Source organism: Solanum verrucosum, unplaced genomic scaffold (assembly GCF_900185275.1).
Source record: "Solanum verrucosum unplaced genomic scaffold, falcon-dt-bn FXZP01000053.1, whole genome shotgun sequence".
Taxonomy (NCBI): Eukaryota; Viridiplantae; Streptophyta; class Magnoliopsida; order Solanales; family Solanaceae; genus Solanum; species Solanum verrucosum.
Window position 1 is genome coordinate 672,874 of NW_026020152.1, and position 15,567 is coordinate 688,440.

Sequence of the window (15,567 nt, forward strand, 5' to 3'; positions counted from 1 at the left end):
AAAATCTTCTTTTACACTATACACATTGTTGTCCTTCTACATGTGTCTCCCAAACTAGTCAAGTGGCTAATAGGAAAATTTGCCCTTGTTAAACTGCCAACTTTGGGACCTCTTCTGTCAGTATACAGCACGCAAGCCCATGTTACCCTTTTTTTCGCTTGTCGTTCGATATCTGAGTTTGACTATTTTTGAGGACTCTAATTAAGAAAAAAACGCCCTCTCAAGAGTTTTTTCGTATCCAGAGCTCAAATTCAAGATTTCTGATTAGGAAATGAGTAATTATATCCACCGCATGCAGTTTGACTATTTTTGAAGGACCCTAATTAAGAAAAAACTCTCTCTCAAGAGTTTTTTCGTATTCAGAACTCAAACTCGAGATTTCTGAATAGAAAAGGAATAGTTACATCCACTGCATCATATTCTTTGATGGTCAAGTCCATATTATCTTATTATCTCCTTGTCATTTTGATATATATACTCCTTCCTGTCTAAAATAAATAAATTTCTGACACTTTTTATAGTGTAAATAAATAATTTTTTTAACATTATTTTTCTTTTTAATAGATAATTTAACTATCTTTTGCTTTAAAAAGAGTTTGGAAATAAATAAAAGGATGATATTGATAAACTCTTTTAAATTAATGTTATTGATTGATTTGTTTTTAAGGAATGTATCACATCTTAAAATTTCATTTATTTTGGATCTAAGAAAATATATACCAACAAAGACCACTCTAATCTCTAGACCTCCCCCCACCCTAAACTAGGTGTATATAAATTAAATTGTATTTACATAATAAAATGACATCTATGATATTTATGCCCTTTAAATTAATTTGAGTGCAAGTAGTACACACTTAAATTTATATAAAGTTAAACAAATAAAATATGTGTTTTATGTGGCAATTGATATTCTATATGTACTATGTTGTGTAGTACACATGTATGTGTCAATTTATTTAATTTTATACAAAGTTTAAGTGTTTGCATATACACACTCAAAATACGAAGAAATCAATGTTATCTGACATAAACTAAAGAACACGTTTATATATTATGTAAAACATATAGTAGGTGAAGGACACTAGCCACGTGAAGCTATGTGTGTATAGCTTCCTCATTTAATTATTTGAATAATTAATTTTCTCCCATAATTAGCTCTAATTGACACTTGCTAATTAGTAATGTCAACTAATGATTAATCTTAATACATTCTTAAATCTTCTAAATGCATGCACTAGCTTCTTTTACCAGCTAGTTTCAGCAAGGGATATGGTTTTCTATCTATAACCTTAAAGTTATTCATATCTGAAGGTGTGTTTTTGGGCTTTTGGCCGCGGAAAATATTTTTCATAAAATGTTTTTTTATATCTAATGACTAATATTTTTAAATATTTACTCTAGAAAGTTTTTTAAAAAGGGTTGTGGTGGAGTGGTAAGTACTCCTTAATCCTTAATAATCAAGAGGTCTCGGGTTTGAGCCTCTTTGGGTACGGAGTCGCCTTTGTTAGAGAACACTTTACCCCAATGTGAGACTTCCCGACACGAATCCACGGCAGGAGTAATTCCAAATGTCTAATTTAAGGTGGACCTCGGTAACATGCATTGATGGATCAAACTATTTAATATAAGATCCCATAATTACCATTAAAATATAATTATACGTCATGTTTCCATTTTTAGATCTTATATTTGGTTTTTGCATGAAAGCCACCATATCTTCCGGTCATCATGTCACGAGAAGTTTCGAAATAGAAGGGGAAACATAACATATTATTCTATAATTAAACTGAAAATAATAATGTATTCAGTGAAATCCCACAAATAAGGTCTGAAGAAGGTAGAATGTATGCAGAATAGCAGACGTTACTATTACCTGATAGAGGTAGAGATGTTTCCGAATAAACGTAAGATCAATAACGTATTCAGTGAAATCTCACAAATGAGGTCTGAAGAAGGTAGAATGTATGCAGAGTCGCAAACGTTATTACTACCTGATAGAGGTAAAGATGTTTCCGAAAGACCCTTAAATTAGACCAATAAAGACAAGATCAATAACTTGTTAGATGCTGTTGACATTGCATATATATATATGATGAAAATATTTGAGTACATGTATCGATCTCTCTCACACACACAAAACATATCTAGACATTGAACAGAAAATATATAGATAAACAAATTCCCTTGGCGTCACATTTGTTTTTTTATTAATATGAAGTTATGGAAAACAGTTGAAATGGTCATACTCATCTACATATATAGATGAAAAATCATCATTCTTGGCCACACTTTAATTAATTATTAGGTACTTGAGGAATGAAATGAATTCTATACGTCGATAAAGTACGAGAACTTCGGGCTTCTTATAAGGTTTGGACAATGTTCTTTTTTATTTAAGCTAACTTTTGGAGTGTGAGTTAAACGTTAAGACCTATTCTGACATGGTATAAGAGCTAGACCCGAACCAATGTGGGTTCCATCATCTCGGACAATTATGGGGGAGGAAATTAAATACCCCTTGCTCATGAATGTGCACGCACTAGACGTACGAGAAACCTGAGCTCCTTACGAGGCTTGACAATCTTCCTTCGATTGAACTAACTTTTACGTACTAACTTTTAGTGTGTGAGTTAGGCCCGGCCTATTTTGACAGTACCATATAAGCAACGATCGTATTTTAGCCAAGTTCAACCCAATTAGGTTCGATGTGTGTGTACTTCATATATAGAGATATAGCAACGTGACCATGTTTACCATTACCACACTCATAATTTCTTTATTAACAGTAATAAATATACACATTAACAAAAAATGTTAAAATCTTTATTGACATTAGTTAATTGTCATTAGGTCTAATATCGCTATAAGCTTTAGGAACATTTACAAAAAAGTGATAATTGCCTCTAAAAAGCAGACTTCGCTGCAATTAAGTTATTAATGCACGCTAATTAATTGCTGCTAAAAATCATTTATGGTGTAGAGTGATAAGAACTTGTATGCCATATTGGGTTTTACCTATGGTGTATACTAGCCTAGGTTAATTAGTTGCTACAACTATTGTGAATCAAATTATTTAATTCATATAGCTCAACCACCCTAGCTAGGTTTGTTTAATTAAAAATAGAGGACGTTGTATTAATCCTCTTTTATTAAAAAAAAACATGAGAATAGACATTCATACTTCAATTTCATCTTGGCCTATTTAGCTTTTTAAAGAAAGGCTATAGAAGCCTAGATTTCTACTTGTGTAGTGGGAGGAATTGTGGATTTTATTATACAACTACGATAACATTAAAAAAAAATCCAAATATTGCCATACTTTTTGTGTTTTCGACAACTTTTTAAAGATAATGACGTGAAAAAAATGCTTAATAAAACAAATAAATTAAATTTGGCTTGTGGATTACATTGACATGAATCATGATCATGATATTCCATCATTTTGATACAAGTATATATTGGCCTAGAAAATTCGTATTCAACAAAGTTTTAATTATGGAAATTTACTTCTTATTATTACTAGCTCGATGATAATTAGGGCAAACCCTCGTGTATACAGTTTTGGGAAAATAAAATTGGACAAATAAAAGAAAATCTCCATCAAACTCATATGCAAGAAATATTATTTTAATTAAAAACGAGAAAAAGTTCGATAAGTTAATGTTTTATCAAAGTCCATGCCACCTTTCTTTGTTTTCCTTTTTTCAATTATAATTCGGTAAAAGATTATACAATATGATTCATAAGCAAGTAAAGCCACTCTGTTTTTTGTTTAGTATTTAAAATTCAAACTTTGAATAAAAGTATAATAACTTCCCAACTCATTTTAAACCTTCCCATGTGGGACAATCCCACTTTACATTAACAATTTAACAAACTTATCACGGACGTGGTGCAGTGGATGAGACTTCTCCTCCCTTAATTAAAGATCTCAGGTTCAAGCCCTAAAAAATCTTTAGTAGGGAATGTTTTCCCCTCAAATGAGATCCTACACGACTCAAATCGAAAATAATCTAACTTCAATGATGATATTGGACATCGGATCGAGAAAGGTCATGTTTCATGCATATATTTACAAATGACACAATATATCTTGTCATGACACACGAGGAGAATATTGACTCGAATAAGATCATATCTGGTCAAAATTGCAAAACAAGGAAATATAATAATAAACCAAATTCATCTAATAATGATGCAAGAGGATTTATGACTGGAGAAGGAAGGGTGAGTCACGATTTGAATTTTATGGGTTCAGAATTTAGTCTTTTAAAGTTATCGATCTGTATATTAATAATTTGTATACGCCTATTCAATGAGCTTCTTTTTTTTTTCTAATACAAATATAAAATTTACATCAATATTACTGAGTTTAACCTAACCTATAAATGGAGGGAAGTCTGAAATGAGGCCTAATTTTATAGAGTTATAAATATATCAAAACTCCCCTAAATTATATACGTTTTTCAGTTTAATACTTGAATTATTAGGTGTTGTCTAGCCATAAACTATAATATTTTCTATCTAAAATTCATGCAACGCCAAGTGGCATGAAGAGTGATCTCACTCTCTTCATAGTTGCAGTGGCGGATCCAGGATTTTCGTTCAGGGGGTTCAAAAATTAAAAGTATAAACGTGTAAATAAGCCTTTAGAAATGGAAACCTTGAATTCTTTTGGGTTTAAAACCAAACTTTTAGCACATTTTTTAAAGTAAAAAAAAAACTTGAAAAAAAGAACTGAAAATTAAAAAAACTGAAACTGAATAAGTAAAAATTAAACACTTTCATTGGGATTTGAACCAATGACGTACAACATAATTTTGGAGGTACTTGCCACTACGCCATCAGTTTCTCTTTGTTATTTAGGGGGTTCAAAATATACATATCTACAGAAATACAGAAAATTTACCTTATATATATCGTGTAATTTTTTGCCGAGGGGGTTCGGGTGAACCCCTGGATACAACGTGGGTCCGCCCCTGATAGTATGTGATATAAATAAAAAAGCTAGATCGGAAATAGCATTATCATGTGACAATTTACGTTATCTTTTTTAAAATATAAAATATTATAGTTCAGAGGATAACAACAACGTATCGCTCCATAGATTAATCATTAAACTACAAAAGGTGAATAGTTTTGGGGAACTTTGAAGATATCAACTCTAATGTATATTATTAATGAGATTTTGTCTGCATTGTTTGTTAAAGATATACCTAAAGGCAAAAGGGAATAAAATCAAGTTTGAGATCAAGCTAATAATAGTAATTAATTAAGTTTATTATTCAAATTTGTCATAAATTTGATTGAGAAGATCTTCTCTATGAGGGTTGAGTATCTTCAATAATGTGAAGTCTCTATTCATTACATGTGCCTTTAATTACTATGTATATTATAATATGCACAACTTTGTCACATGCTAACATGCAAGAAGCTAAAAAAGTACTTTAAATTTATCTATTTTTAAGATATGGTCCCTTTTTTATACGTGGTCTCCATCTACCCCTTATCTCATCATCCACAACAATATGATAGGAAAAATTTTTGTAAGTGATAATAAAATGAAAATGAGCCTCGAAAGAATGCTTTGTGTAATGATTTGTTTGATTGTTATTAAAGATATTTGTGCTAATACCCAAAGTCTTACTAATAATCTATCTAGTCAAGTTAAATCGGGCTCCAATTCGCTTGAATGGAGTACAAATTTTCAAAATGTGAAAAGGAGCGAAAAAGAGGACTGATAGGGATAGATATGGTGGGCCTTGAAGCGAACCCTAAATGATAAATTTCACTAAACAATCAATAATTAAGAATAAGATGTCCAATTATCTATACATTATATTGTCCATAACCCTAGATAGAGGAATTTTAACCACTCATACTTTGATTACACAAGATAGAATTCATCAAGAAACATGCAATTACACTAAGAAAAGAGTTAACATATAACCCAAGAAGATTCATGCTTTGTTCATGCTTTGTTCATTCTTTAATGCAAGCGCAATGATATTTTCATGATGAATATAAATTTCTTGATACAACATGTTTTCTCCATAAACCTAATAATCCAACATGAAATAGAATTCAACTTTGCAAGATCAACAATCGCCTAAAGACCTGCTAAGGACATGATTCTTTTGCATCGTTTAATAATAATCATCAAAATTATTAAAATCATTATCAAGACCTACTAAGAATTTAATTCTTTTCTAATTACTTGTCAATCATCAAAATTAATTTCAGTTCAACTCAAACATGTTAATATACCAACAAAATTTAAATTAAAGATATGAATTCAGTCAAACTAAAACGCTAGCTTCGCCTGGTACTTGAGCCGCCTGTCCTATGACAAAAGGCATTCGAACAAGGGATGTCCTCAAGAAACATAACAGACCCACCTTAGAAATTTAATGTCATAAGCCAAAGCTATCACTATTACCATCACTATTTTCTTTCTTTATAACAAGAGCATATGTATTTTGCCCATTCCTCCATATTGAATAATGTGTTTACACACAAAGGCCTTCCCAAAGTCATGTGATCAGGGCGGCTCAACACGTTTATAGAACAAATGTTTTCTTCTAATAATTAGGGCGGCTCAATAAAATTAGTGGTGTAAAGTCAATTTTAATGGAAGACTTTATCTTTTCTGCTCCATATATTTTAAAGAGAAAAGATTCAAATATGTTATTGAATTTTTGAGAAAAAACTCATCTATGTCACAATCTGTTAAAATTTTGGCTCATTTATGCCATTTTCATTTGAGAAAAGGCACATCCAGGTCATTATTTGTTAACTAAAATTATTTCCGATTTTGCAAAACCATTTTTTATATATGTAGTCAATTATGATTCGGTCGCGTGTCATTAATTAGATCATTTTTAGAAAGAAAAAAACTCAAATATGTCATCAAACTTTGAGAAAAGACTCATACATACCATATGTTAAGAGTTTAGCTCATCTATGCCATTTCAGTTAACAAATAGTGGCATGGATGAGTCTTTTCTCAAACAAAAATTGCATAGATGAGCCAAGTTTTTAACAGATAGCATATATGAGCTTTTTTCTCAAAGTTCAATGGTATATTTGAGTCTTATCTCTATTTTAAAAGAAAAAATAACATATAAATCTATATTGGCCTCATTCTTTCTTTTCTTTACTAGATATCTTGAATTTGATGAATCATAAAGATATTTTTTTATTAGAGAGTGATTTATACTTTAATTAACCTTACATGTCTCAAAATTAAATTAATTAAAAAATTAAAATAAATATCGAACATCAAATGAAACAAAATTGATCACCCAAAAAGTGTTCGCTTTACTAGCTTGACCCTCTAGTTGTCCATGCATTTGACAAACTGCCCCTTTTGTCTCACAAATAGAGCTGTCAAAATGGGCTTGGCCCGCTAGGTCGGCCCAATCCAACTCTTGAATTAAGTAGGGTTGGGCCTAATTTTTTTGGCCCATTTAGGAACGAGACTTTTTAGCCCAGCCTCATTTGGCCCGCTAGCCTCGTAGGCCCAACCCGCAAGCCTCAGAGGCCAGCCTGTGGGCTATGAATATTTAAAAATATTTTTTATATACATTTTTAGTAGTGTCTTATTTGTAAAGTTTTTATCAATAAATATTTTTAAAAATAAAAAATCAAGTATTTTAAACTAGCTAGTTTTTTGTGGGAGGAATGGTGGAATGATCAACATTTTTCCGCTAAATCTTACGTTAACTATTATGTATTTTTGTATGTATTCACCGAAGTGTGTGATTCATCAATGTATTTTTGTAAGTATTCACCGAAGCGTGTGATTCATAAATGAAAATTTGTATGTATTGATGTCGTGTTCATAAATGTCAACGTTCGATACTCTTAGATACTCTTTTTAAGAGAGTAATATTGTTCATTTTTTGGTTGAAGGGCCAACCCGTCCCAATCTGTGGCCCGCTTAGGGCTGAGTTGGGCTGTTATTTTATAGGCCCTTTAATTAAAAGGGTCAGCCCATCCCAACCCAATTAACTCTCTAGCCCATTAGGGTTGGGTTGGGTTGGGCCAGCCCATTTTGACAGCTCTACTCACAATCATTGATAAATTTTCATTAATCGATTAAAAGTAACTTATAAATATCATAAATTAAAATTCTAAATTGTTCAAACTGATTTTATAAGAAATTAAATTAATTATGCGTTTGAATAAAGTATTGACACTATTAATCATGCGTGGTTATGAATTTGATAAAACAATTAAAATACCACTTAAAACTATTTACAAAAATATAAATTTTAAAGTATCTATACATTGAAAAAAGATGAATGATGAAGTATCTATTTGGTTGCATTTTCTTCATCCTATTATTCCTATAATTGATTTTTATCGTTTCATATTGTGATGTTTTGCCCGTTTACTTATTGTTCTTGAACTTGGAAGAGTGGATTAATATCCATAATATTCTTATTTTAAAATATTTTCGAGTATCAAGCATTATAAATTAGTTAGGATATATAACGAAAGAATAGCAAGAGGGCAATTATGCACTGGTGCAGTAGGATTATAGGAAAGGGCTCATACTAATATGGCTTGAAGCGCAATATTCTATATTGATTGAGTCACTCTTTTGATTTAGTTGATGGTATTTAATGTGAAATGGTTTCGAAATTTTAAAGAAATTGAAGATGGATTCTTCAACTCCACATGAACGCCAAGAATAATTATGTAGAACAATAAAAGATTGTGAAGATTAAGATGATTATTGAGGTAAACACATGTACACTTAAGTAATTAATTACCTAGACATATGTAAATACAATCAATAATCTTAAATATAGGGCCAGAAGAAATATTTAATCCATAATTGAAATGTATGAATTCACACATGAATTACTAATTTGTAGTAAGTCAAGAGACACTCAAGAGGAGATATGAGACGATTAACATTTAGAGGCTACTCAACAGGAATTAAGCAATTTTCTTAGTTTTTTTTTTTTTTGTGTTTGTTAGCTTATGAATTTTTTGATAATATGATTTTCGGGCAATTTTTTCAAAAAATTATTACAGAACTACCTGTAAGGACCTAGGGACAATTCCTTTAGCCTCACCCTGAAGAGTAACCTAAAACTCATCATCCAAAAACAATCCCTTAAAAACAAAAACCTAATGGCTTATTTATATGTTAGGTTTTATTATTCTGAAATATTAAAATACCCTTAACTTAGGGCCTTCTAGTTTAAGATCAAAGACATGAGTCTTTTTTGTTCTTTTGGGCTAGCTTTTAAATATCTTGGACCTTATGCTTCCATATAAACATATTGTGTACGGAGAAAATCATGTTGGGAGCGTCACTCCTAAATGAGCTCTGCAGTACCCGATCTGGATCTTAGTCAGGACTTCAATGTGGATTCGAGACCCCGAATAGGAAACCATCCATACTTGTTAAATTGAAAGGAGAACTTTTGATTAGAAAGAATAAATTCCTAGGGTTGGAACCCATGGATGGGCTCATTTGGTAGAAGGCTAGAATCCCAACTTAATAGACTAGTCCAATAACTAAAGTTATACTAAATTGGGATTCTTACCCATATGTACTCCCCAAACAAATAGTTTACAATAAGAATAGCCCAATAACTTTTTACATTTAAAATAGCCAACATATGTTTAATTGAATTTCACGAAGCCAAATCGATTTCAATGTTATTTTTACCATCATTTCCGAGCTACCGTAGAATCCTCTTCATTTAAAAAAAAATATATGACATGAGTTAGATACACTTTTATACATTACATATACATCATTATTTACTACTATATTTAACACATATATTCTTATATTATACATTAAATTGAATTTCATGAAGCCAAATCGATTTCAATGTTATTTTTACCATCATTTCCGAGCTACCGTAGAATCCTCTTCATTTAAAAAAAAAATATATGACATGAGTTATATACACTTTTATACATTACATATACATCATTATATACTACTATATTTAACACATATATTCTTATATTATACATTACATATATATTGTATATAGAATATATAAGTAATGTATATATTTTATATAACCATGTATATGTAAACATATTTAACCAACGATGATAGGCGAACCCTTTCATTTGGTGACATTCAATTTAGATAATTATCCCTCAATTGAATACTTTTTAAAATTTCAATTTTTGACAGTGCATTGTGAGTTAGAAAAATAGTTATATCAAAATCACACGTGAAAAAGGAAAGAGTGAAAGAGAAAGAGTGAGAAAAAGAAATTGGGATTAGGCTTTAAAAAGAAGTGGCTTTATTAAGGCAATATATAGATGGGATGGAGTATTGGTCAGTCAAGAGCGTTCAAGTGTGGAAGATGAAATCCGTGTAGATGAGGATGAAAAGAAGAAGAAGAAGATAAGATTAGAAATGAGAATATTCGGGACAAAGTGAGAGTGGCTTAGTTGGAGGACAATAAGATGCATATAGTGAGGTTCATGAGATGGTTCAGGCAATATGTGATGAAGAGATGCATGGATATCCAATGTGAAGGTGTGAAAGGTTGGTTTCAAGAGACATAGAGATAAATCGAAGAAATATTGGAGAGAGGCGATTAGACAGGATATAATCCAGTTTCAGCTTACGGAGGACTTGATCATAGATAGGAAGGTTGTGAATACACATATTAGGATAGAAGGTTAGTAGGGGGAGTGTATGGTCTTTTTGCTTGTCCGTACTAATAGTCACAATATTACTCTTCTAATTTTATGTCCTTCGATTTCTATTTTGTTTCTTAAAGGAAAACTATCAATTATTTTGTTGTAAGTTACTTCTATCTATAGTTTTGTTACTATTGTTATTTATTAAATTGAGAATCTATTAAAAATATTTTAATCTATTTTCAACATAGAAGTAAAATACACTCTATTATTTTTAAATGTGTGCCGTCAAGTCGTACACGGCACTATGACCCTAGTCAAATTATTAAAAAATACACACGCCATTCCTTAGCCTCTTTTTTCTTTTCCCACCTTTTATAATAATTATTTTATTCATTTATTTTGTTTTCTTTTTCTTTTTATCCCTTTTTTCTCTTGGTCATAGTCAACAAAAGTATTTGTCCAACATACAATAGGGGAAAGTGACGAGATCAAAAAATTTGAATGGAGTAAACTTAATTGGTGACTAATTTATCAACATGAGTTGTGGTGAAATGGTAGAACTCTTCTAATCTTAACCAAATGTCTCACGTTTGAATCTCGAATATGAATAAAATCTTATATTAGGAGCGTCTCATCTAAATAGATCCTACAATTTGCAATCTAGATCTGATCAGAGCATATATAAAAGTTACATTTATATCATACTACTAAGTACTAAGCTACAAATATTAGATCGTGTGATTTAATAACTATTCTCTTTCTCGATTCGTTTCTCAAAAATTAATCTGACTAATTTTTAAAATTAAATAATAAATAATATTATAAATTACAATTCTTTTTATTTTAATATTAGAGAAAAATATTAATCTAAATTCACTTTATTTGAATTTTGAAAAGCAAAGGATACTATATTATACTATATAAATTGAGACGTGTTGAAATAGTAGTACTATTATTTTGAGTAGAAGAATGCAAATGCCATCTTATTATTAAATATTATAACTCTTTTATTGAAGTCAATCACGTATCAAATCCTAGTCAAAGTTTAACAAATGTTATTATAGCGTTTCAGAAAATAACAACAAAATACAAAAGAGATAAATTTAAAGATGAAACCAAAGTATAAGTTTGACTTATAAAAAGTAAAGCGTCGGCAAAACGTGTAAAGTTGTCAAAAGGAATCTTACATATATTATTTTTTAAAATATCATAATAGAAAATAAAATAAAAGAATAAAAGAAATACTACAAAGGTAATTAAAAAATAAATAGAATAAAAATTCTGTTTTGATCTCTTAGGAATAAAATGAAAATCTCTTATTTAAAAACATAAAACTATAATTAAAAAAATTGTAAGTAGACTATAAAGCCAATTCTTTCGTTGGTCGAGTGGTTAGTAGTCCTTTGTATTTAATTAAAAATTTCTGACTCAAACCGTATATTGGTATGAAATAACCTTTGTTAATAGATGTTTTACCCTAATTTAAGACATATTTAAATTTAATTAAATCTCAATATATATCAAACACAAAAAATAAAAAAAAAGAAAAAAAAAGAGAGAGAATGAAAGAAAGTAAGGGACCACAAGAACTCCCTAACTTTATATGCTAATTAAATTGACAAGAATAGTTCATGTATAATTATCGATTAATCAGTTAGGAATTGTGATGGGGAATTTAATTTATTTTTTGTCGGAAATTATTTTATTATTATATACCGTATTTATTTATTGTTTTAACAAACGGAATATATTTTTAATTTTTGTTCTTCAAATATTTAGTATACTTTTTTAGATTGACTTCAGTTTGTGATACGTAAATATAGTGGACCAGTAAAATAAATGACGTTCTTAAGCAGGCAAAACTGAAAAAAGTTTTTAATATATTTATGAATGGAATATCGTTTTAATTAAAATTGTAGGCTGTCAAAAGCTTTTAGAATAAAAAAAACTAAATTGTAATGAGTAGAATTTTACTTTGAATAATTTAATCTTAATTTTTAATTATGACATGTGCTTTTTATTTAAACAAAAATAAAAATTTGTAAAATTGAAGAGAATAAGAAACAAAGAAGAATCGGATTCACACCCAATATTATATATTATATATCATATAGTAAAAATATATTGCAGTTTCAAATTTGTGCTAATTGAACTTTGAAAATTGCTCTTTTGGTTGTGGGGCTTGCGCCTAATAATACAAAAACATGATCACATCTAAGAGTTTTTAACATATTTGATGACTCTATGACAAGTCATGGACAAAACGAAAGAAAGCAAGACTAAGATGATTTGAACATGTAAAGAGGAGATGTTCAGATGTTCTAGTGAGGAAATACGAGTAGTTGAATATCGTGGATACGAAGAAAGAAAAAGGTAGATCGAAGAAATATTGAAAAGAGATGATTAAATAAAAAATGAGGCAATTTAAAGAGGATATGGCATTAGACAAAAGGATAAAGCCACGTATTAGGGTACAAGATTAGTAGGTATATATGGAGCATTGTTTTGATTTTTGAGGGGGTTAACTGTTTTCCTATAGTGTTTTACTTTTTATCCCATTATCATATATGTTGTTAGTTGTTTATTGTGTTCAGGTTATCTTACTATATTATGGTTGTTACTGTTTCGTTATTAGTTGCTTTGTTTCTCCATTGTCGTTTTCCTTTTCATTATTTTGATATGTTATACTCGAGTCGAGGGTCCTCCGAAAACAATCTCTTTATCTTCATGAGGTAGAAGTATGATCTGCATATATTTTATCCTATCCAGACTCCACGTATAAATTTCATTGAATATATAGATGTGTGTTTACTGAATATTATTTTGGTGGACGGCTATATATCGGATATAAAGTTTGATATGATTATGGAAATTCCTATTGGAAAAGGGAAAAGTAATTAGCTACTTTTTTATGACTGACCAAATTCTTGGAGCCTTTTTTTTATTGAAAAATTAGTGTGTATCTTAAGAAGAAAAAACATAAAAGGAAGCCAACAAAGAGACATAAGTAGGCGTGGATGATGATTATTCCACAAAGTGTAATTTATCAAAAGCTGAAATAATTATGTAATTTAGCAAATATGTGATATTATACATTTTATATTTTGAAAGAATTATAATTCATAGTTATAATTAGATTTTATAGTAATTATCTCTCTCCTCTCCTCCTCGTCCTCGCTCTCCTCTCTTTATACTCGCGTTCGCCTCTCTATTCTCTCTTTGTCTTCTCTTGCTCACCTCTCTTTTCACTCTTTGAATCTCGCTTGCCTCATTTTTCCTACTAACATATAATTATAAATCGTAATCAAGTAAACTATATTTAAGAATCCTAATTATTTATATTTGAAATTTCATCAAAAAAAAAAATTAAAGCTGGATTCGATTCTATGTAGGGGTGTGTTTAGAGTCTAATGTATGAGAAGGAATCTGAGGTAAACTTACTATAATTTTTAATTTATTTTTGAAGTTATGTGATAACAAACGAAGAGTGTATTTTTTATGATAAATTCGTAAATTTATATATACATATGTGCAACACATCCTTAGTAAAATATTATTAGCTATTTTTACCTTTTAAAATTAGATTTCACTCTAATATTTAAAACTTGAAAATTCGTTGAAATATAGCTATGAGCAATTTAATTAAGTCAACAATATCCTATCATATTTATTACCAAATCAACTTCACACTTTAAGCAGAGGCGGACTCACACCTTTAGGAGGGGTGCACATATATCCACTACTTTTGAAAAAAATCATATATATATATATATATATTTGAGTAAATGACAAAAAACTATAATATAATTAGTAGTGCATCCATGAAGAGCACAAGAGTGCCCTTATGCTGCTGGTACAAGCTAGAGCAACCACTCATGAGACTATGGTTTGAATCTAAGCTCATATTTAAGCTAAGACAATATTGATGCACCCGAAGTCTTCAAATCATGAGTTCACCTCTAACTTTAATCACACACAAAAGTAAATGGTACACTAAACTAATACTACTACTATATAAAAAATGATAGGTACATTTTATGCAAAAAAAGATAAAATGAAAATTCAAAACAGAAGAAGAATGTATTCCAATAAGTGTAGGGGTCACAAACCTTCTTCCCCCACGCACCCCTCTCTCTCCTTCTCTTTTTTCTTTCGCAATAATGGTGTCTGAGTTAGTTTTTGTGGCAAATTTTCACACATTTTGAATTTTATGATATATATGTCATCTTCCATCATTAATAGTTAGATATCCGGTAATTATATATTCATCAAGGTTAGGAAAAATCGAAAGAATCACTAGTGTTTTTGTCTTTACTGACATTTCAACCTGAAACTTCATGTTCTCGATTTGACTATTAGATCACATCATCGACCATATGACTATATTCACCGAGGCTATGACATGTGAAAATAATCACTAATATTTTTGTCTCTGCGGACATTTCAATCTGAAATCCCATGCTCTCAACCACTTCATTGACTATTAGGCCACACTGACGTTGACCAGATAACTATATTTCAGCAAGATTATGACAGATGAAAAGAATCACTAGTATTTTTGTATTCACCGATATTTCAACCTAAAATCTCAAATTCCCAACTACTTTATTGACTATGTCGACTGGATAACTATATAATCTTTATATTCATCAAGATTATGACAGATGGAAAGAATCGCTAATATTGACATTTCAACTTGAAACCTCACTCTCTTAACCATTTCATTGACTATCAATCAGATAACTATATTCATCATGATTATGACAGATGAAAAGACTCACTAGTATTTTCATCTCCACTAACATTTCAACTAGAAACCTCATGTTCTCAACTACTTCATTGATCACTGAGCCAAACCGTCGACCGACTATCTCTATTTTTGTATATTATATTCTCTCTATTTCTTGTTACTCTGTATTCTTCACA

General features: G+C 30.1%; 1 protein-coding gene across 1 annotated transcript in view; it reads right to left on the reverse strand.

The window, feature by feature from the left end:
• Positions 1 to 15,567, reverse strand: part of LOC125828165 (isopentenyl phosphate kinase) — a 295,006-nt gene that overhangs the window by 110,772 nt on the left and 168,667 nt on the right. The gene's annotated exons all lie outside the window — the stretch shown is intronic.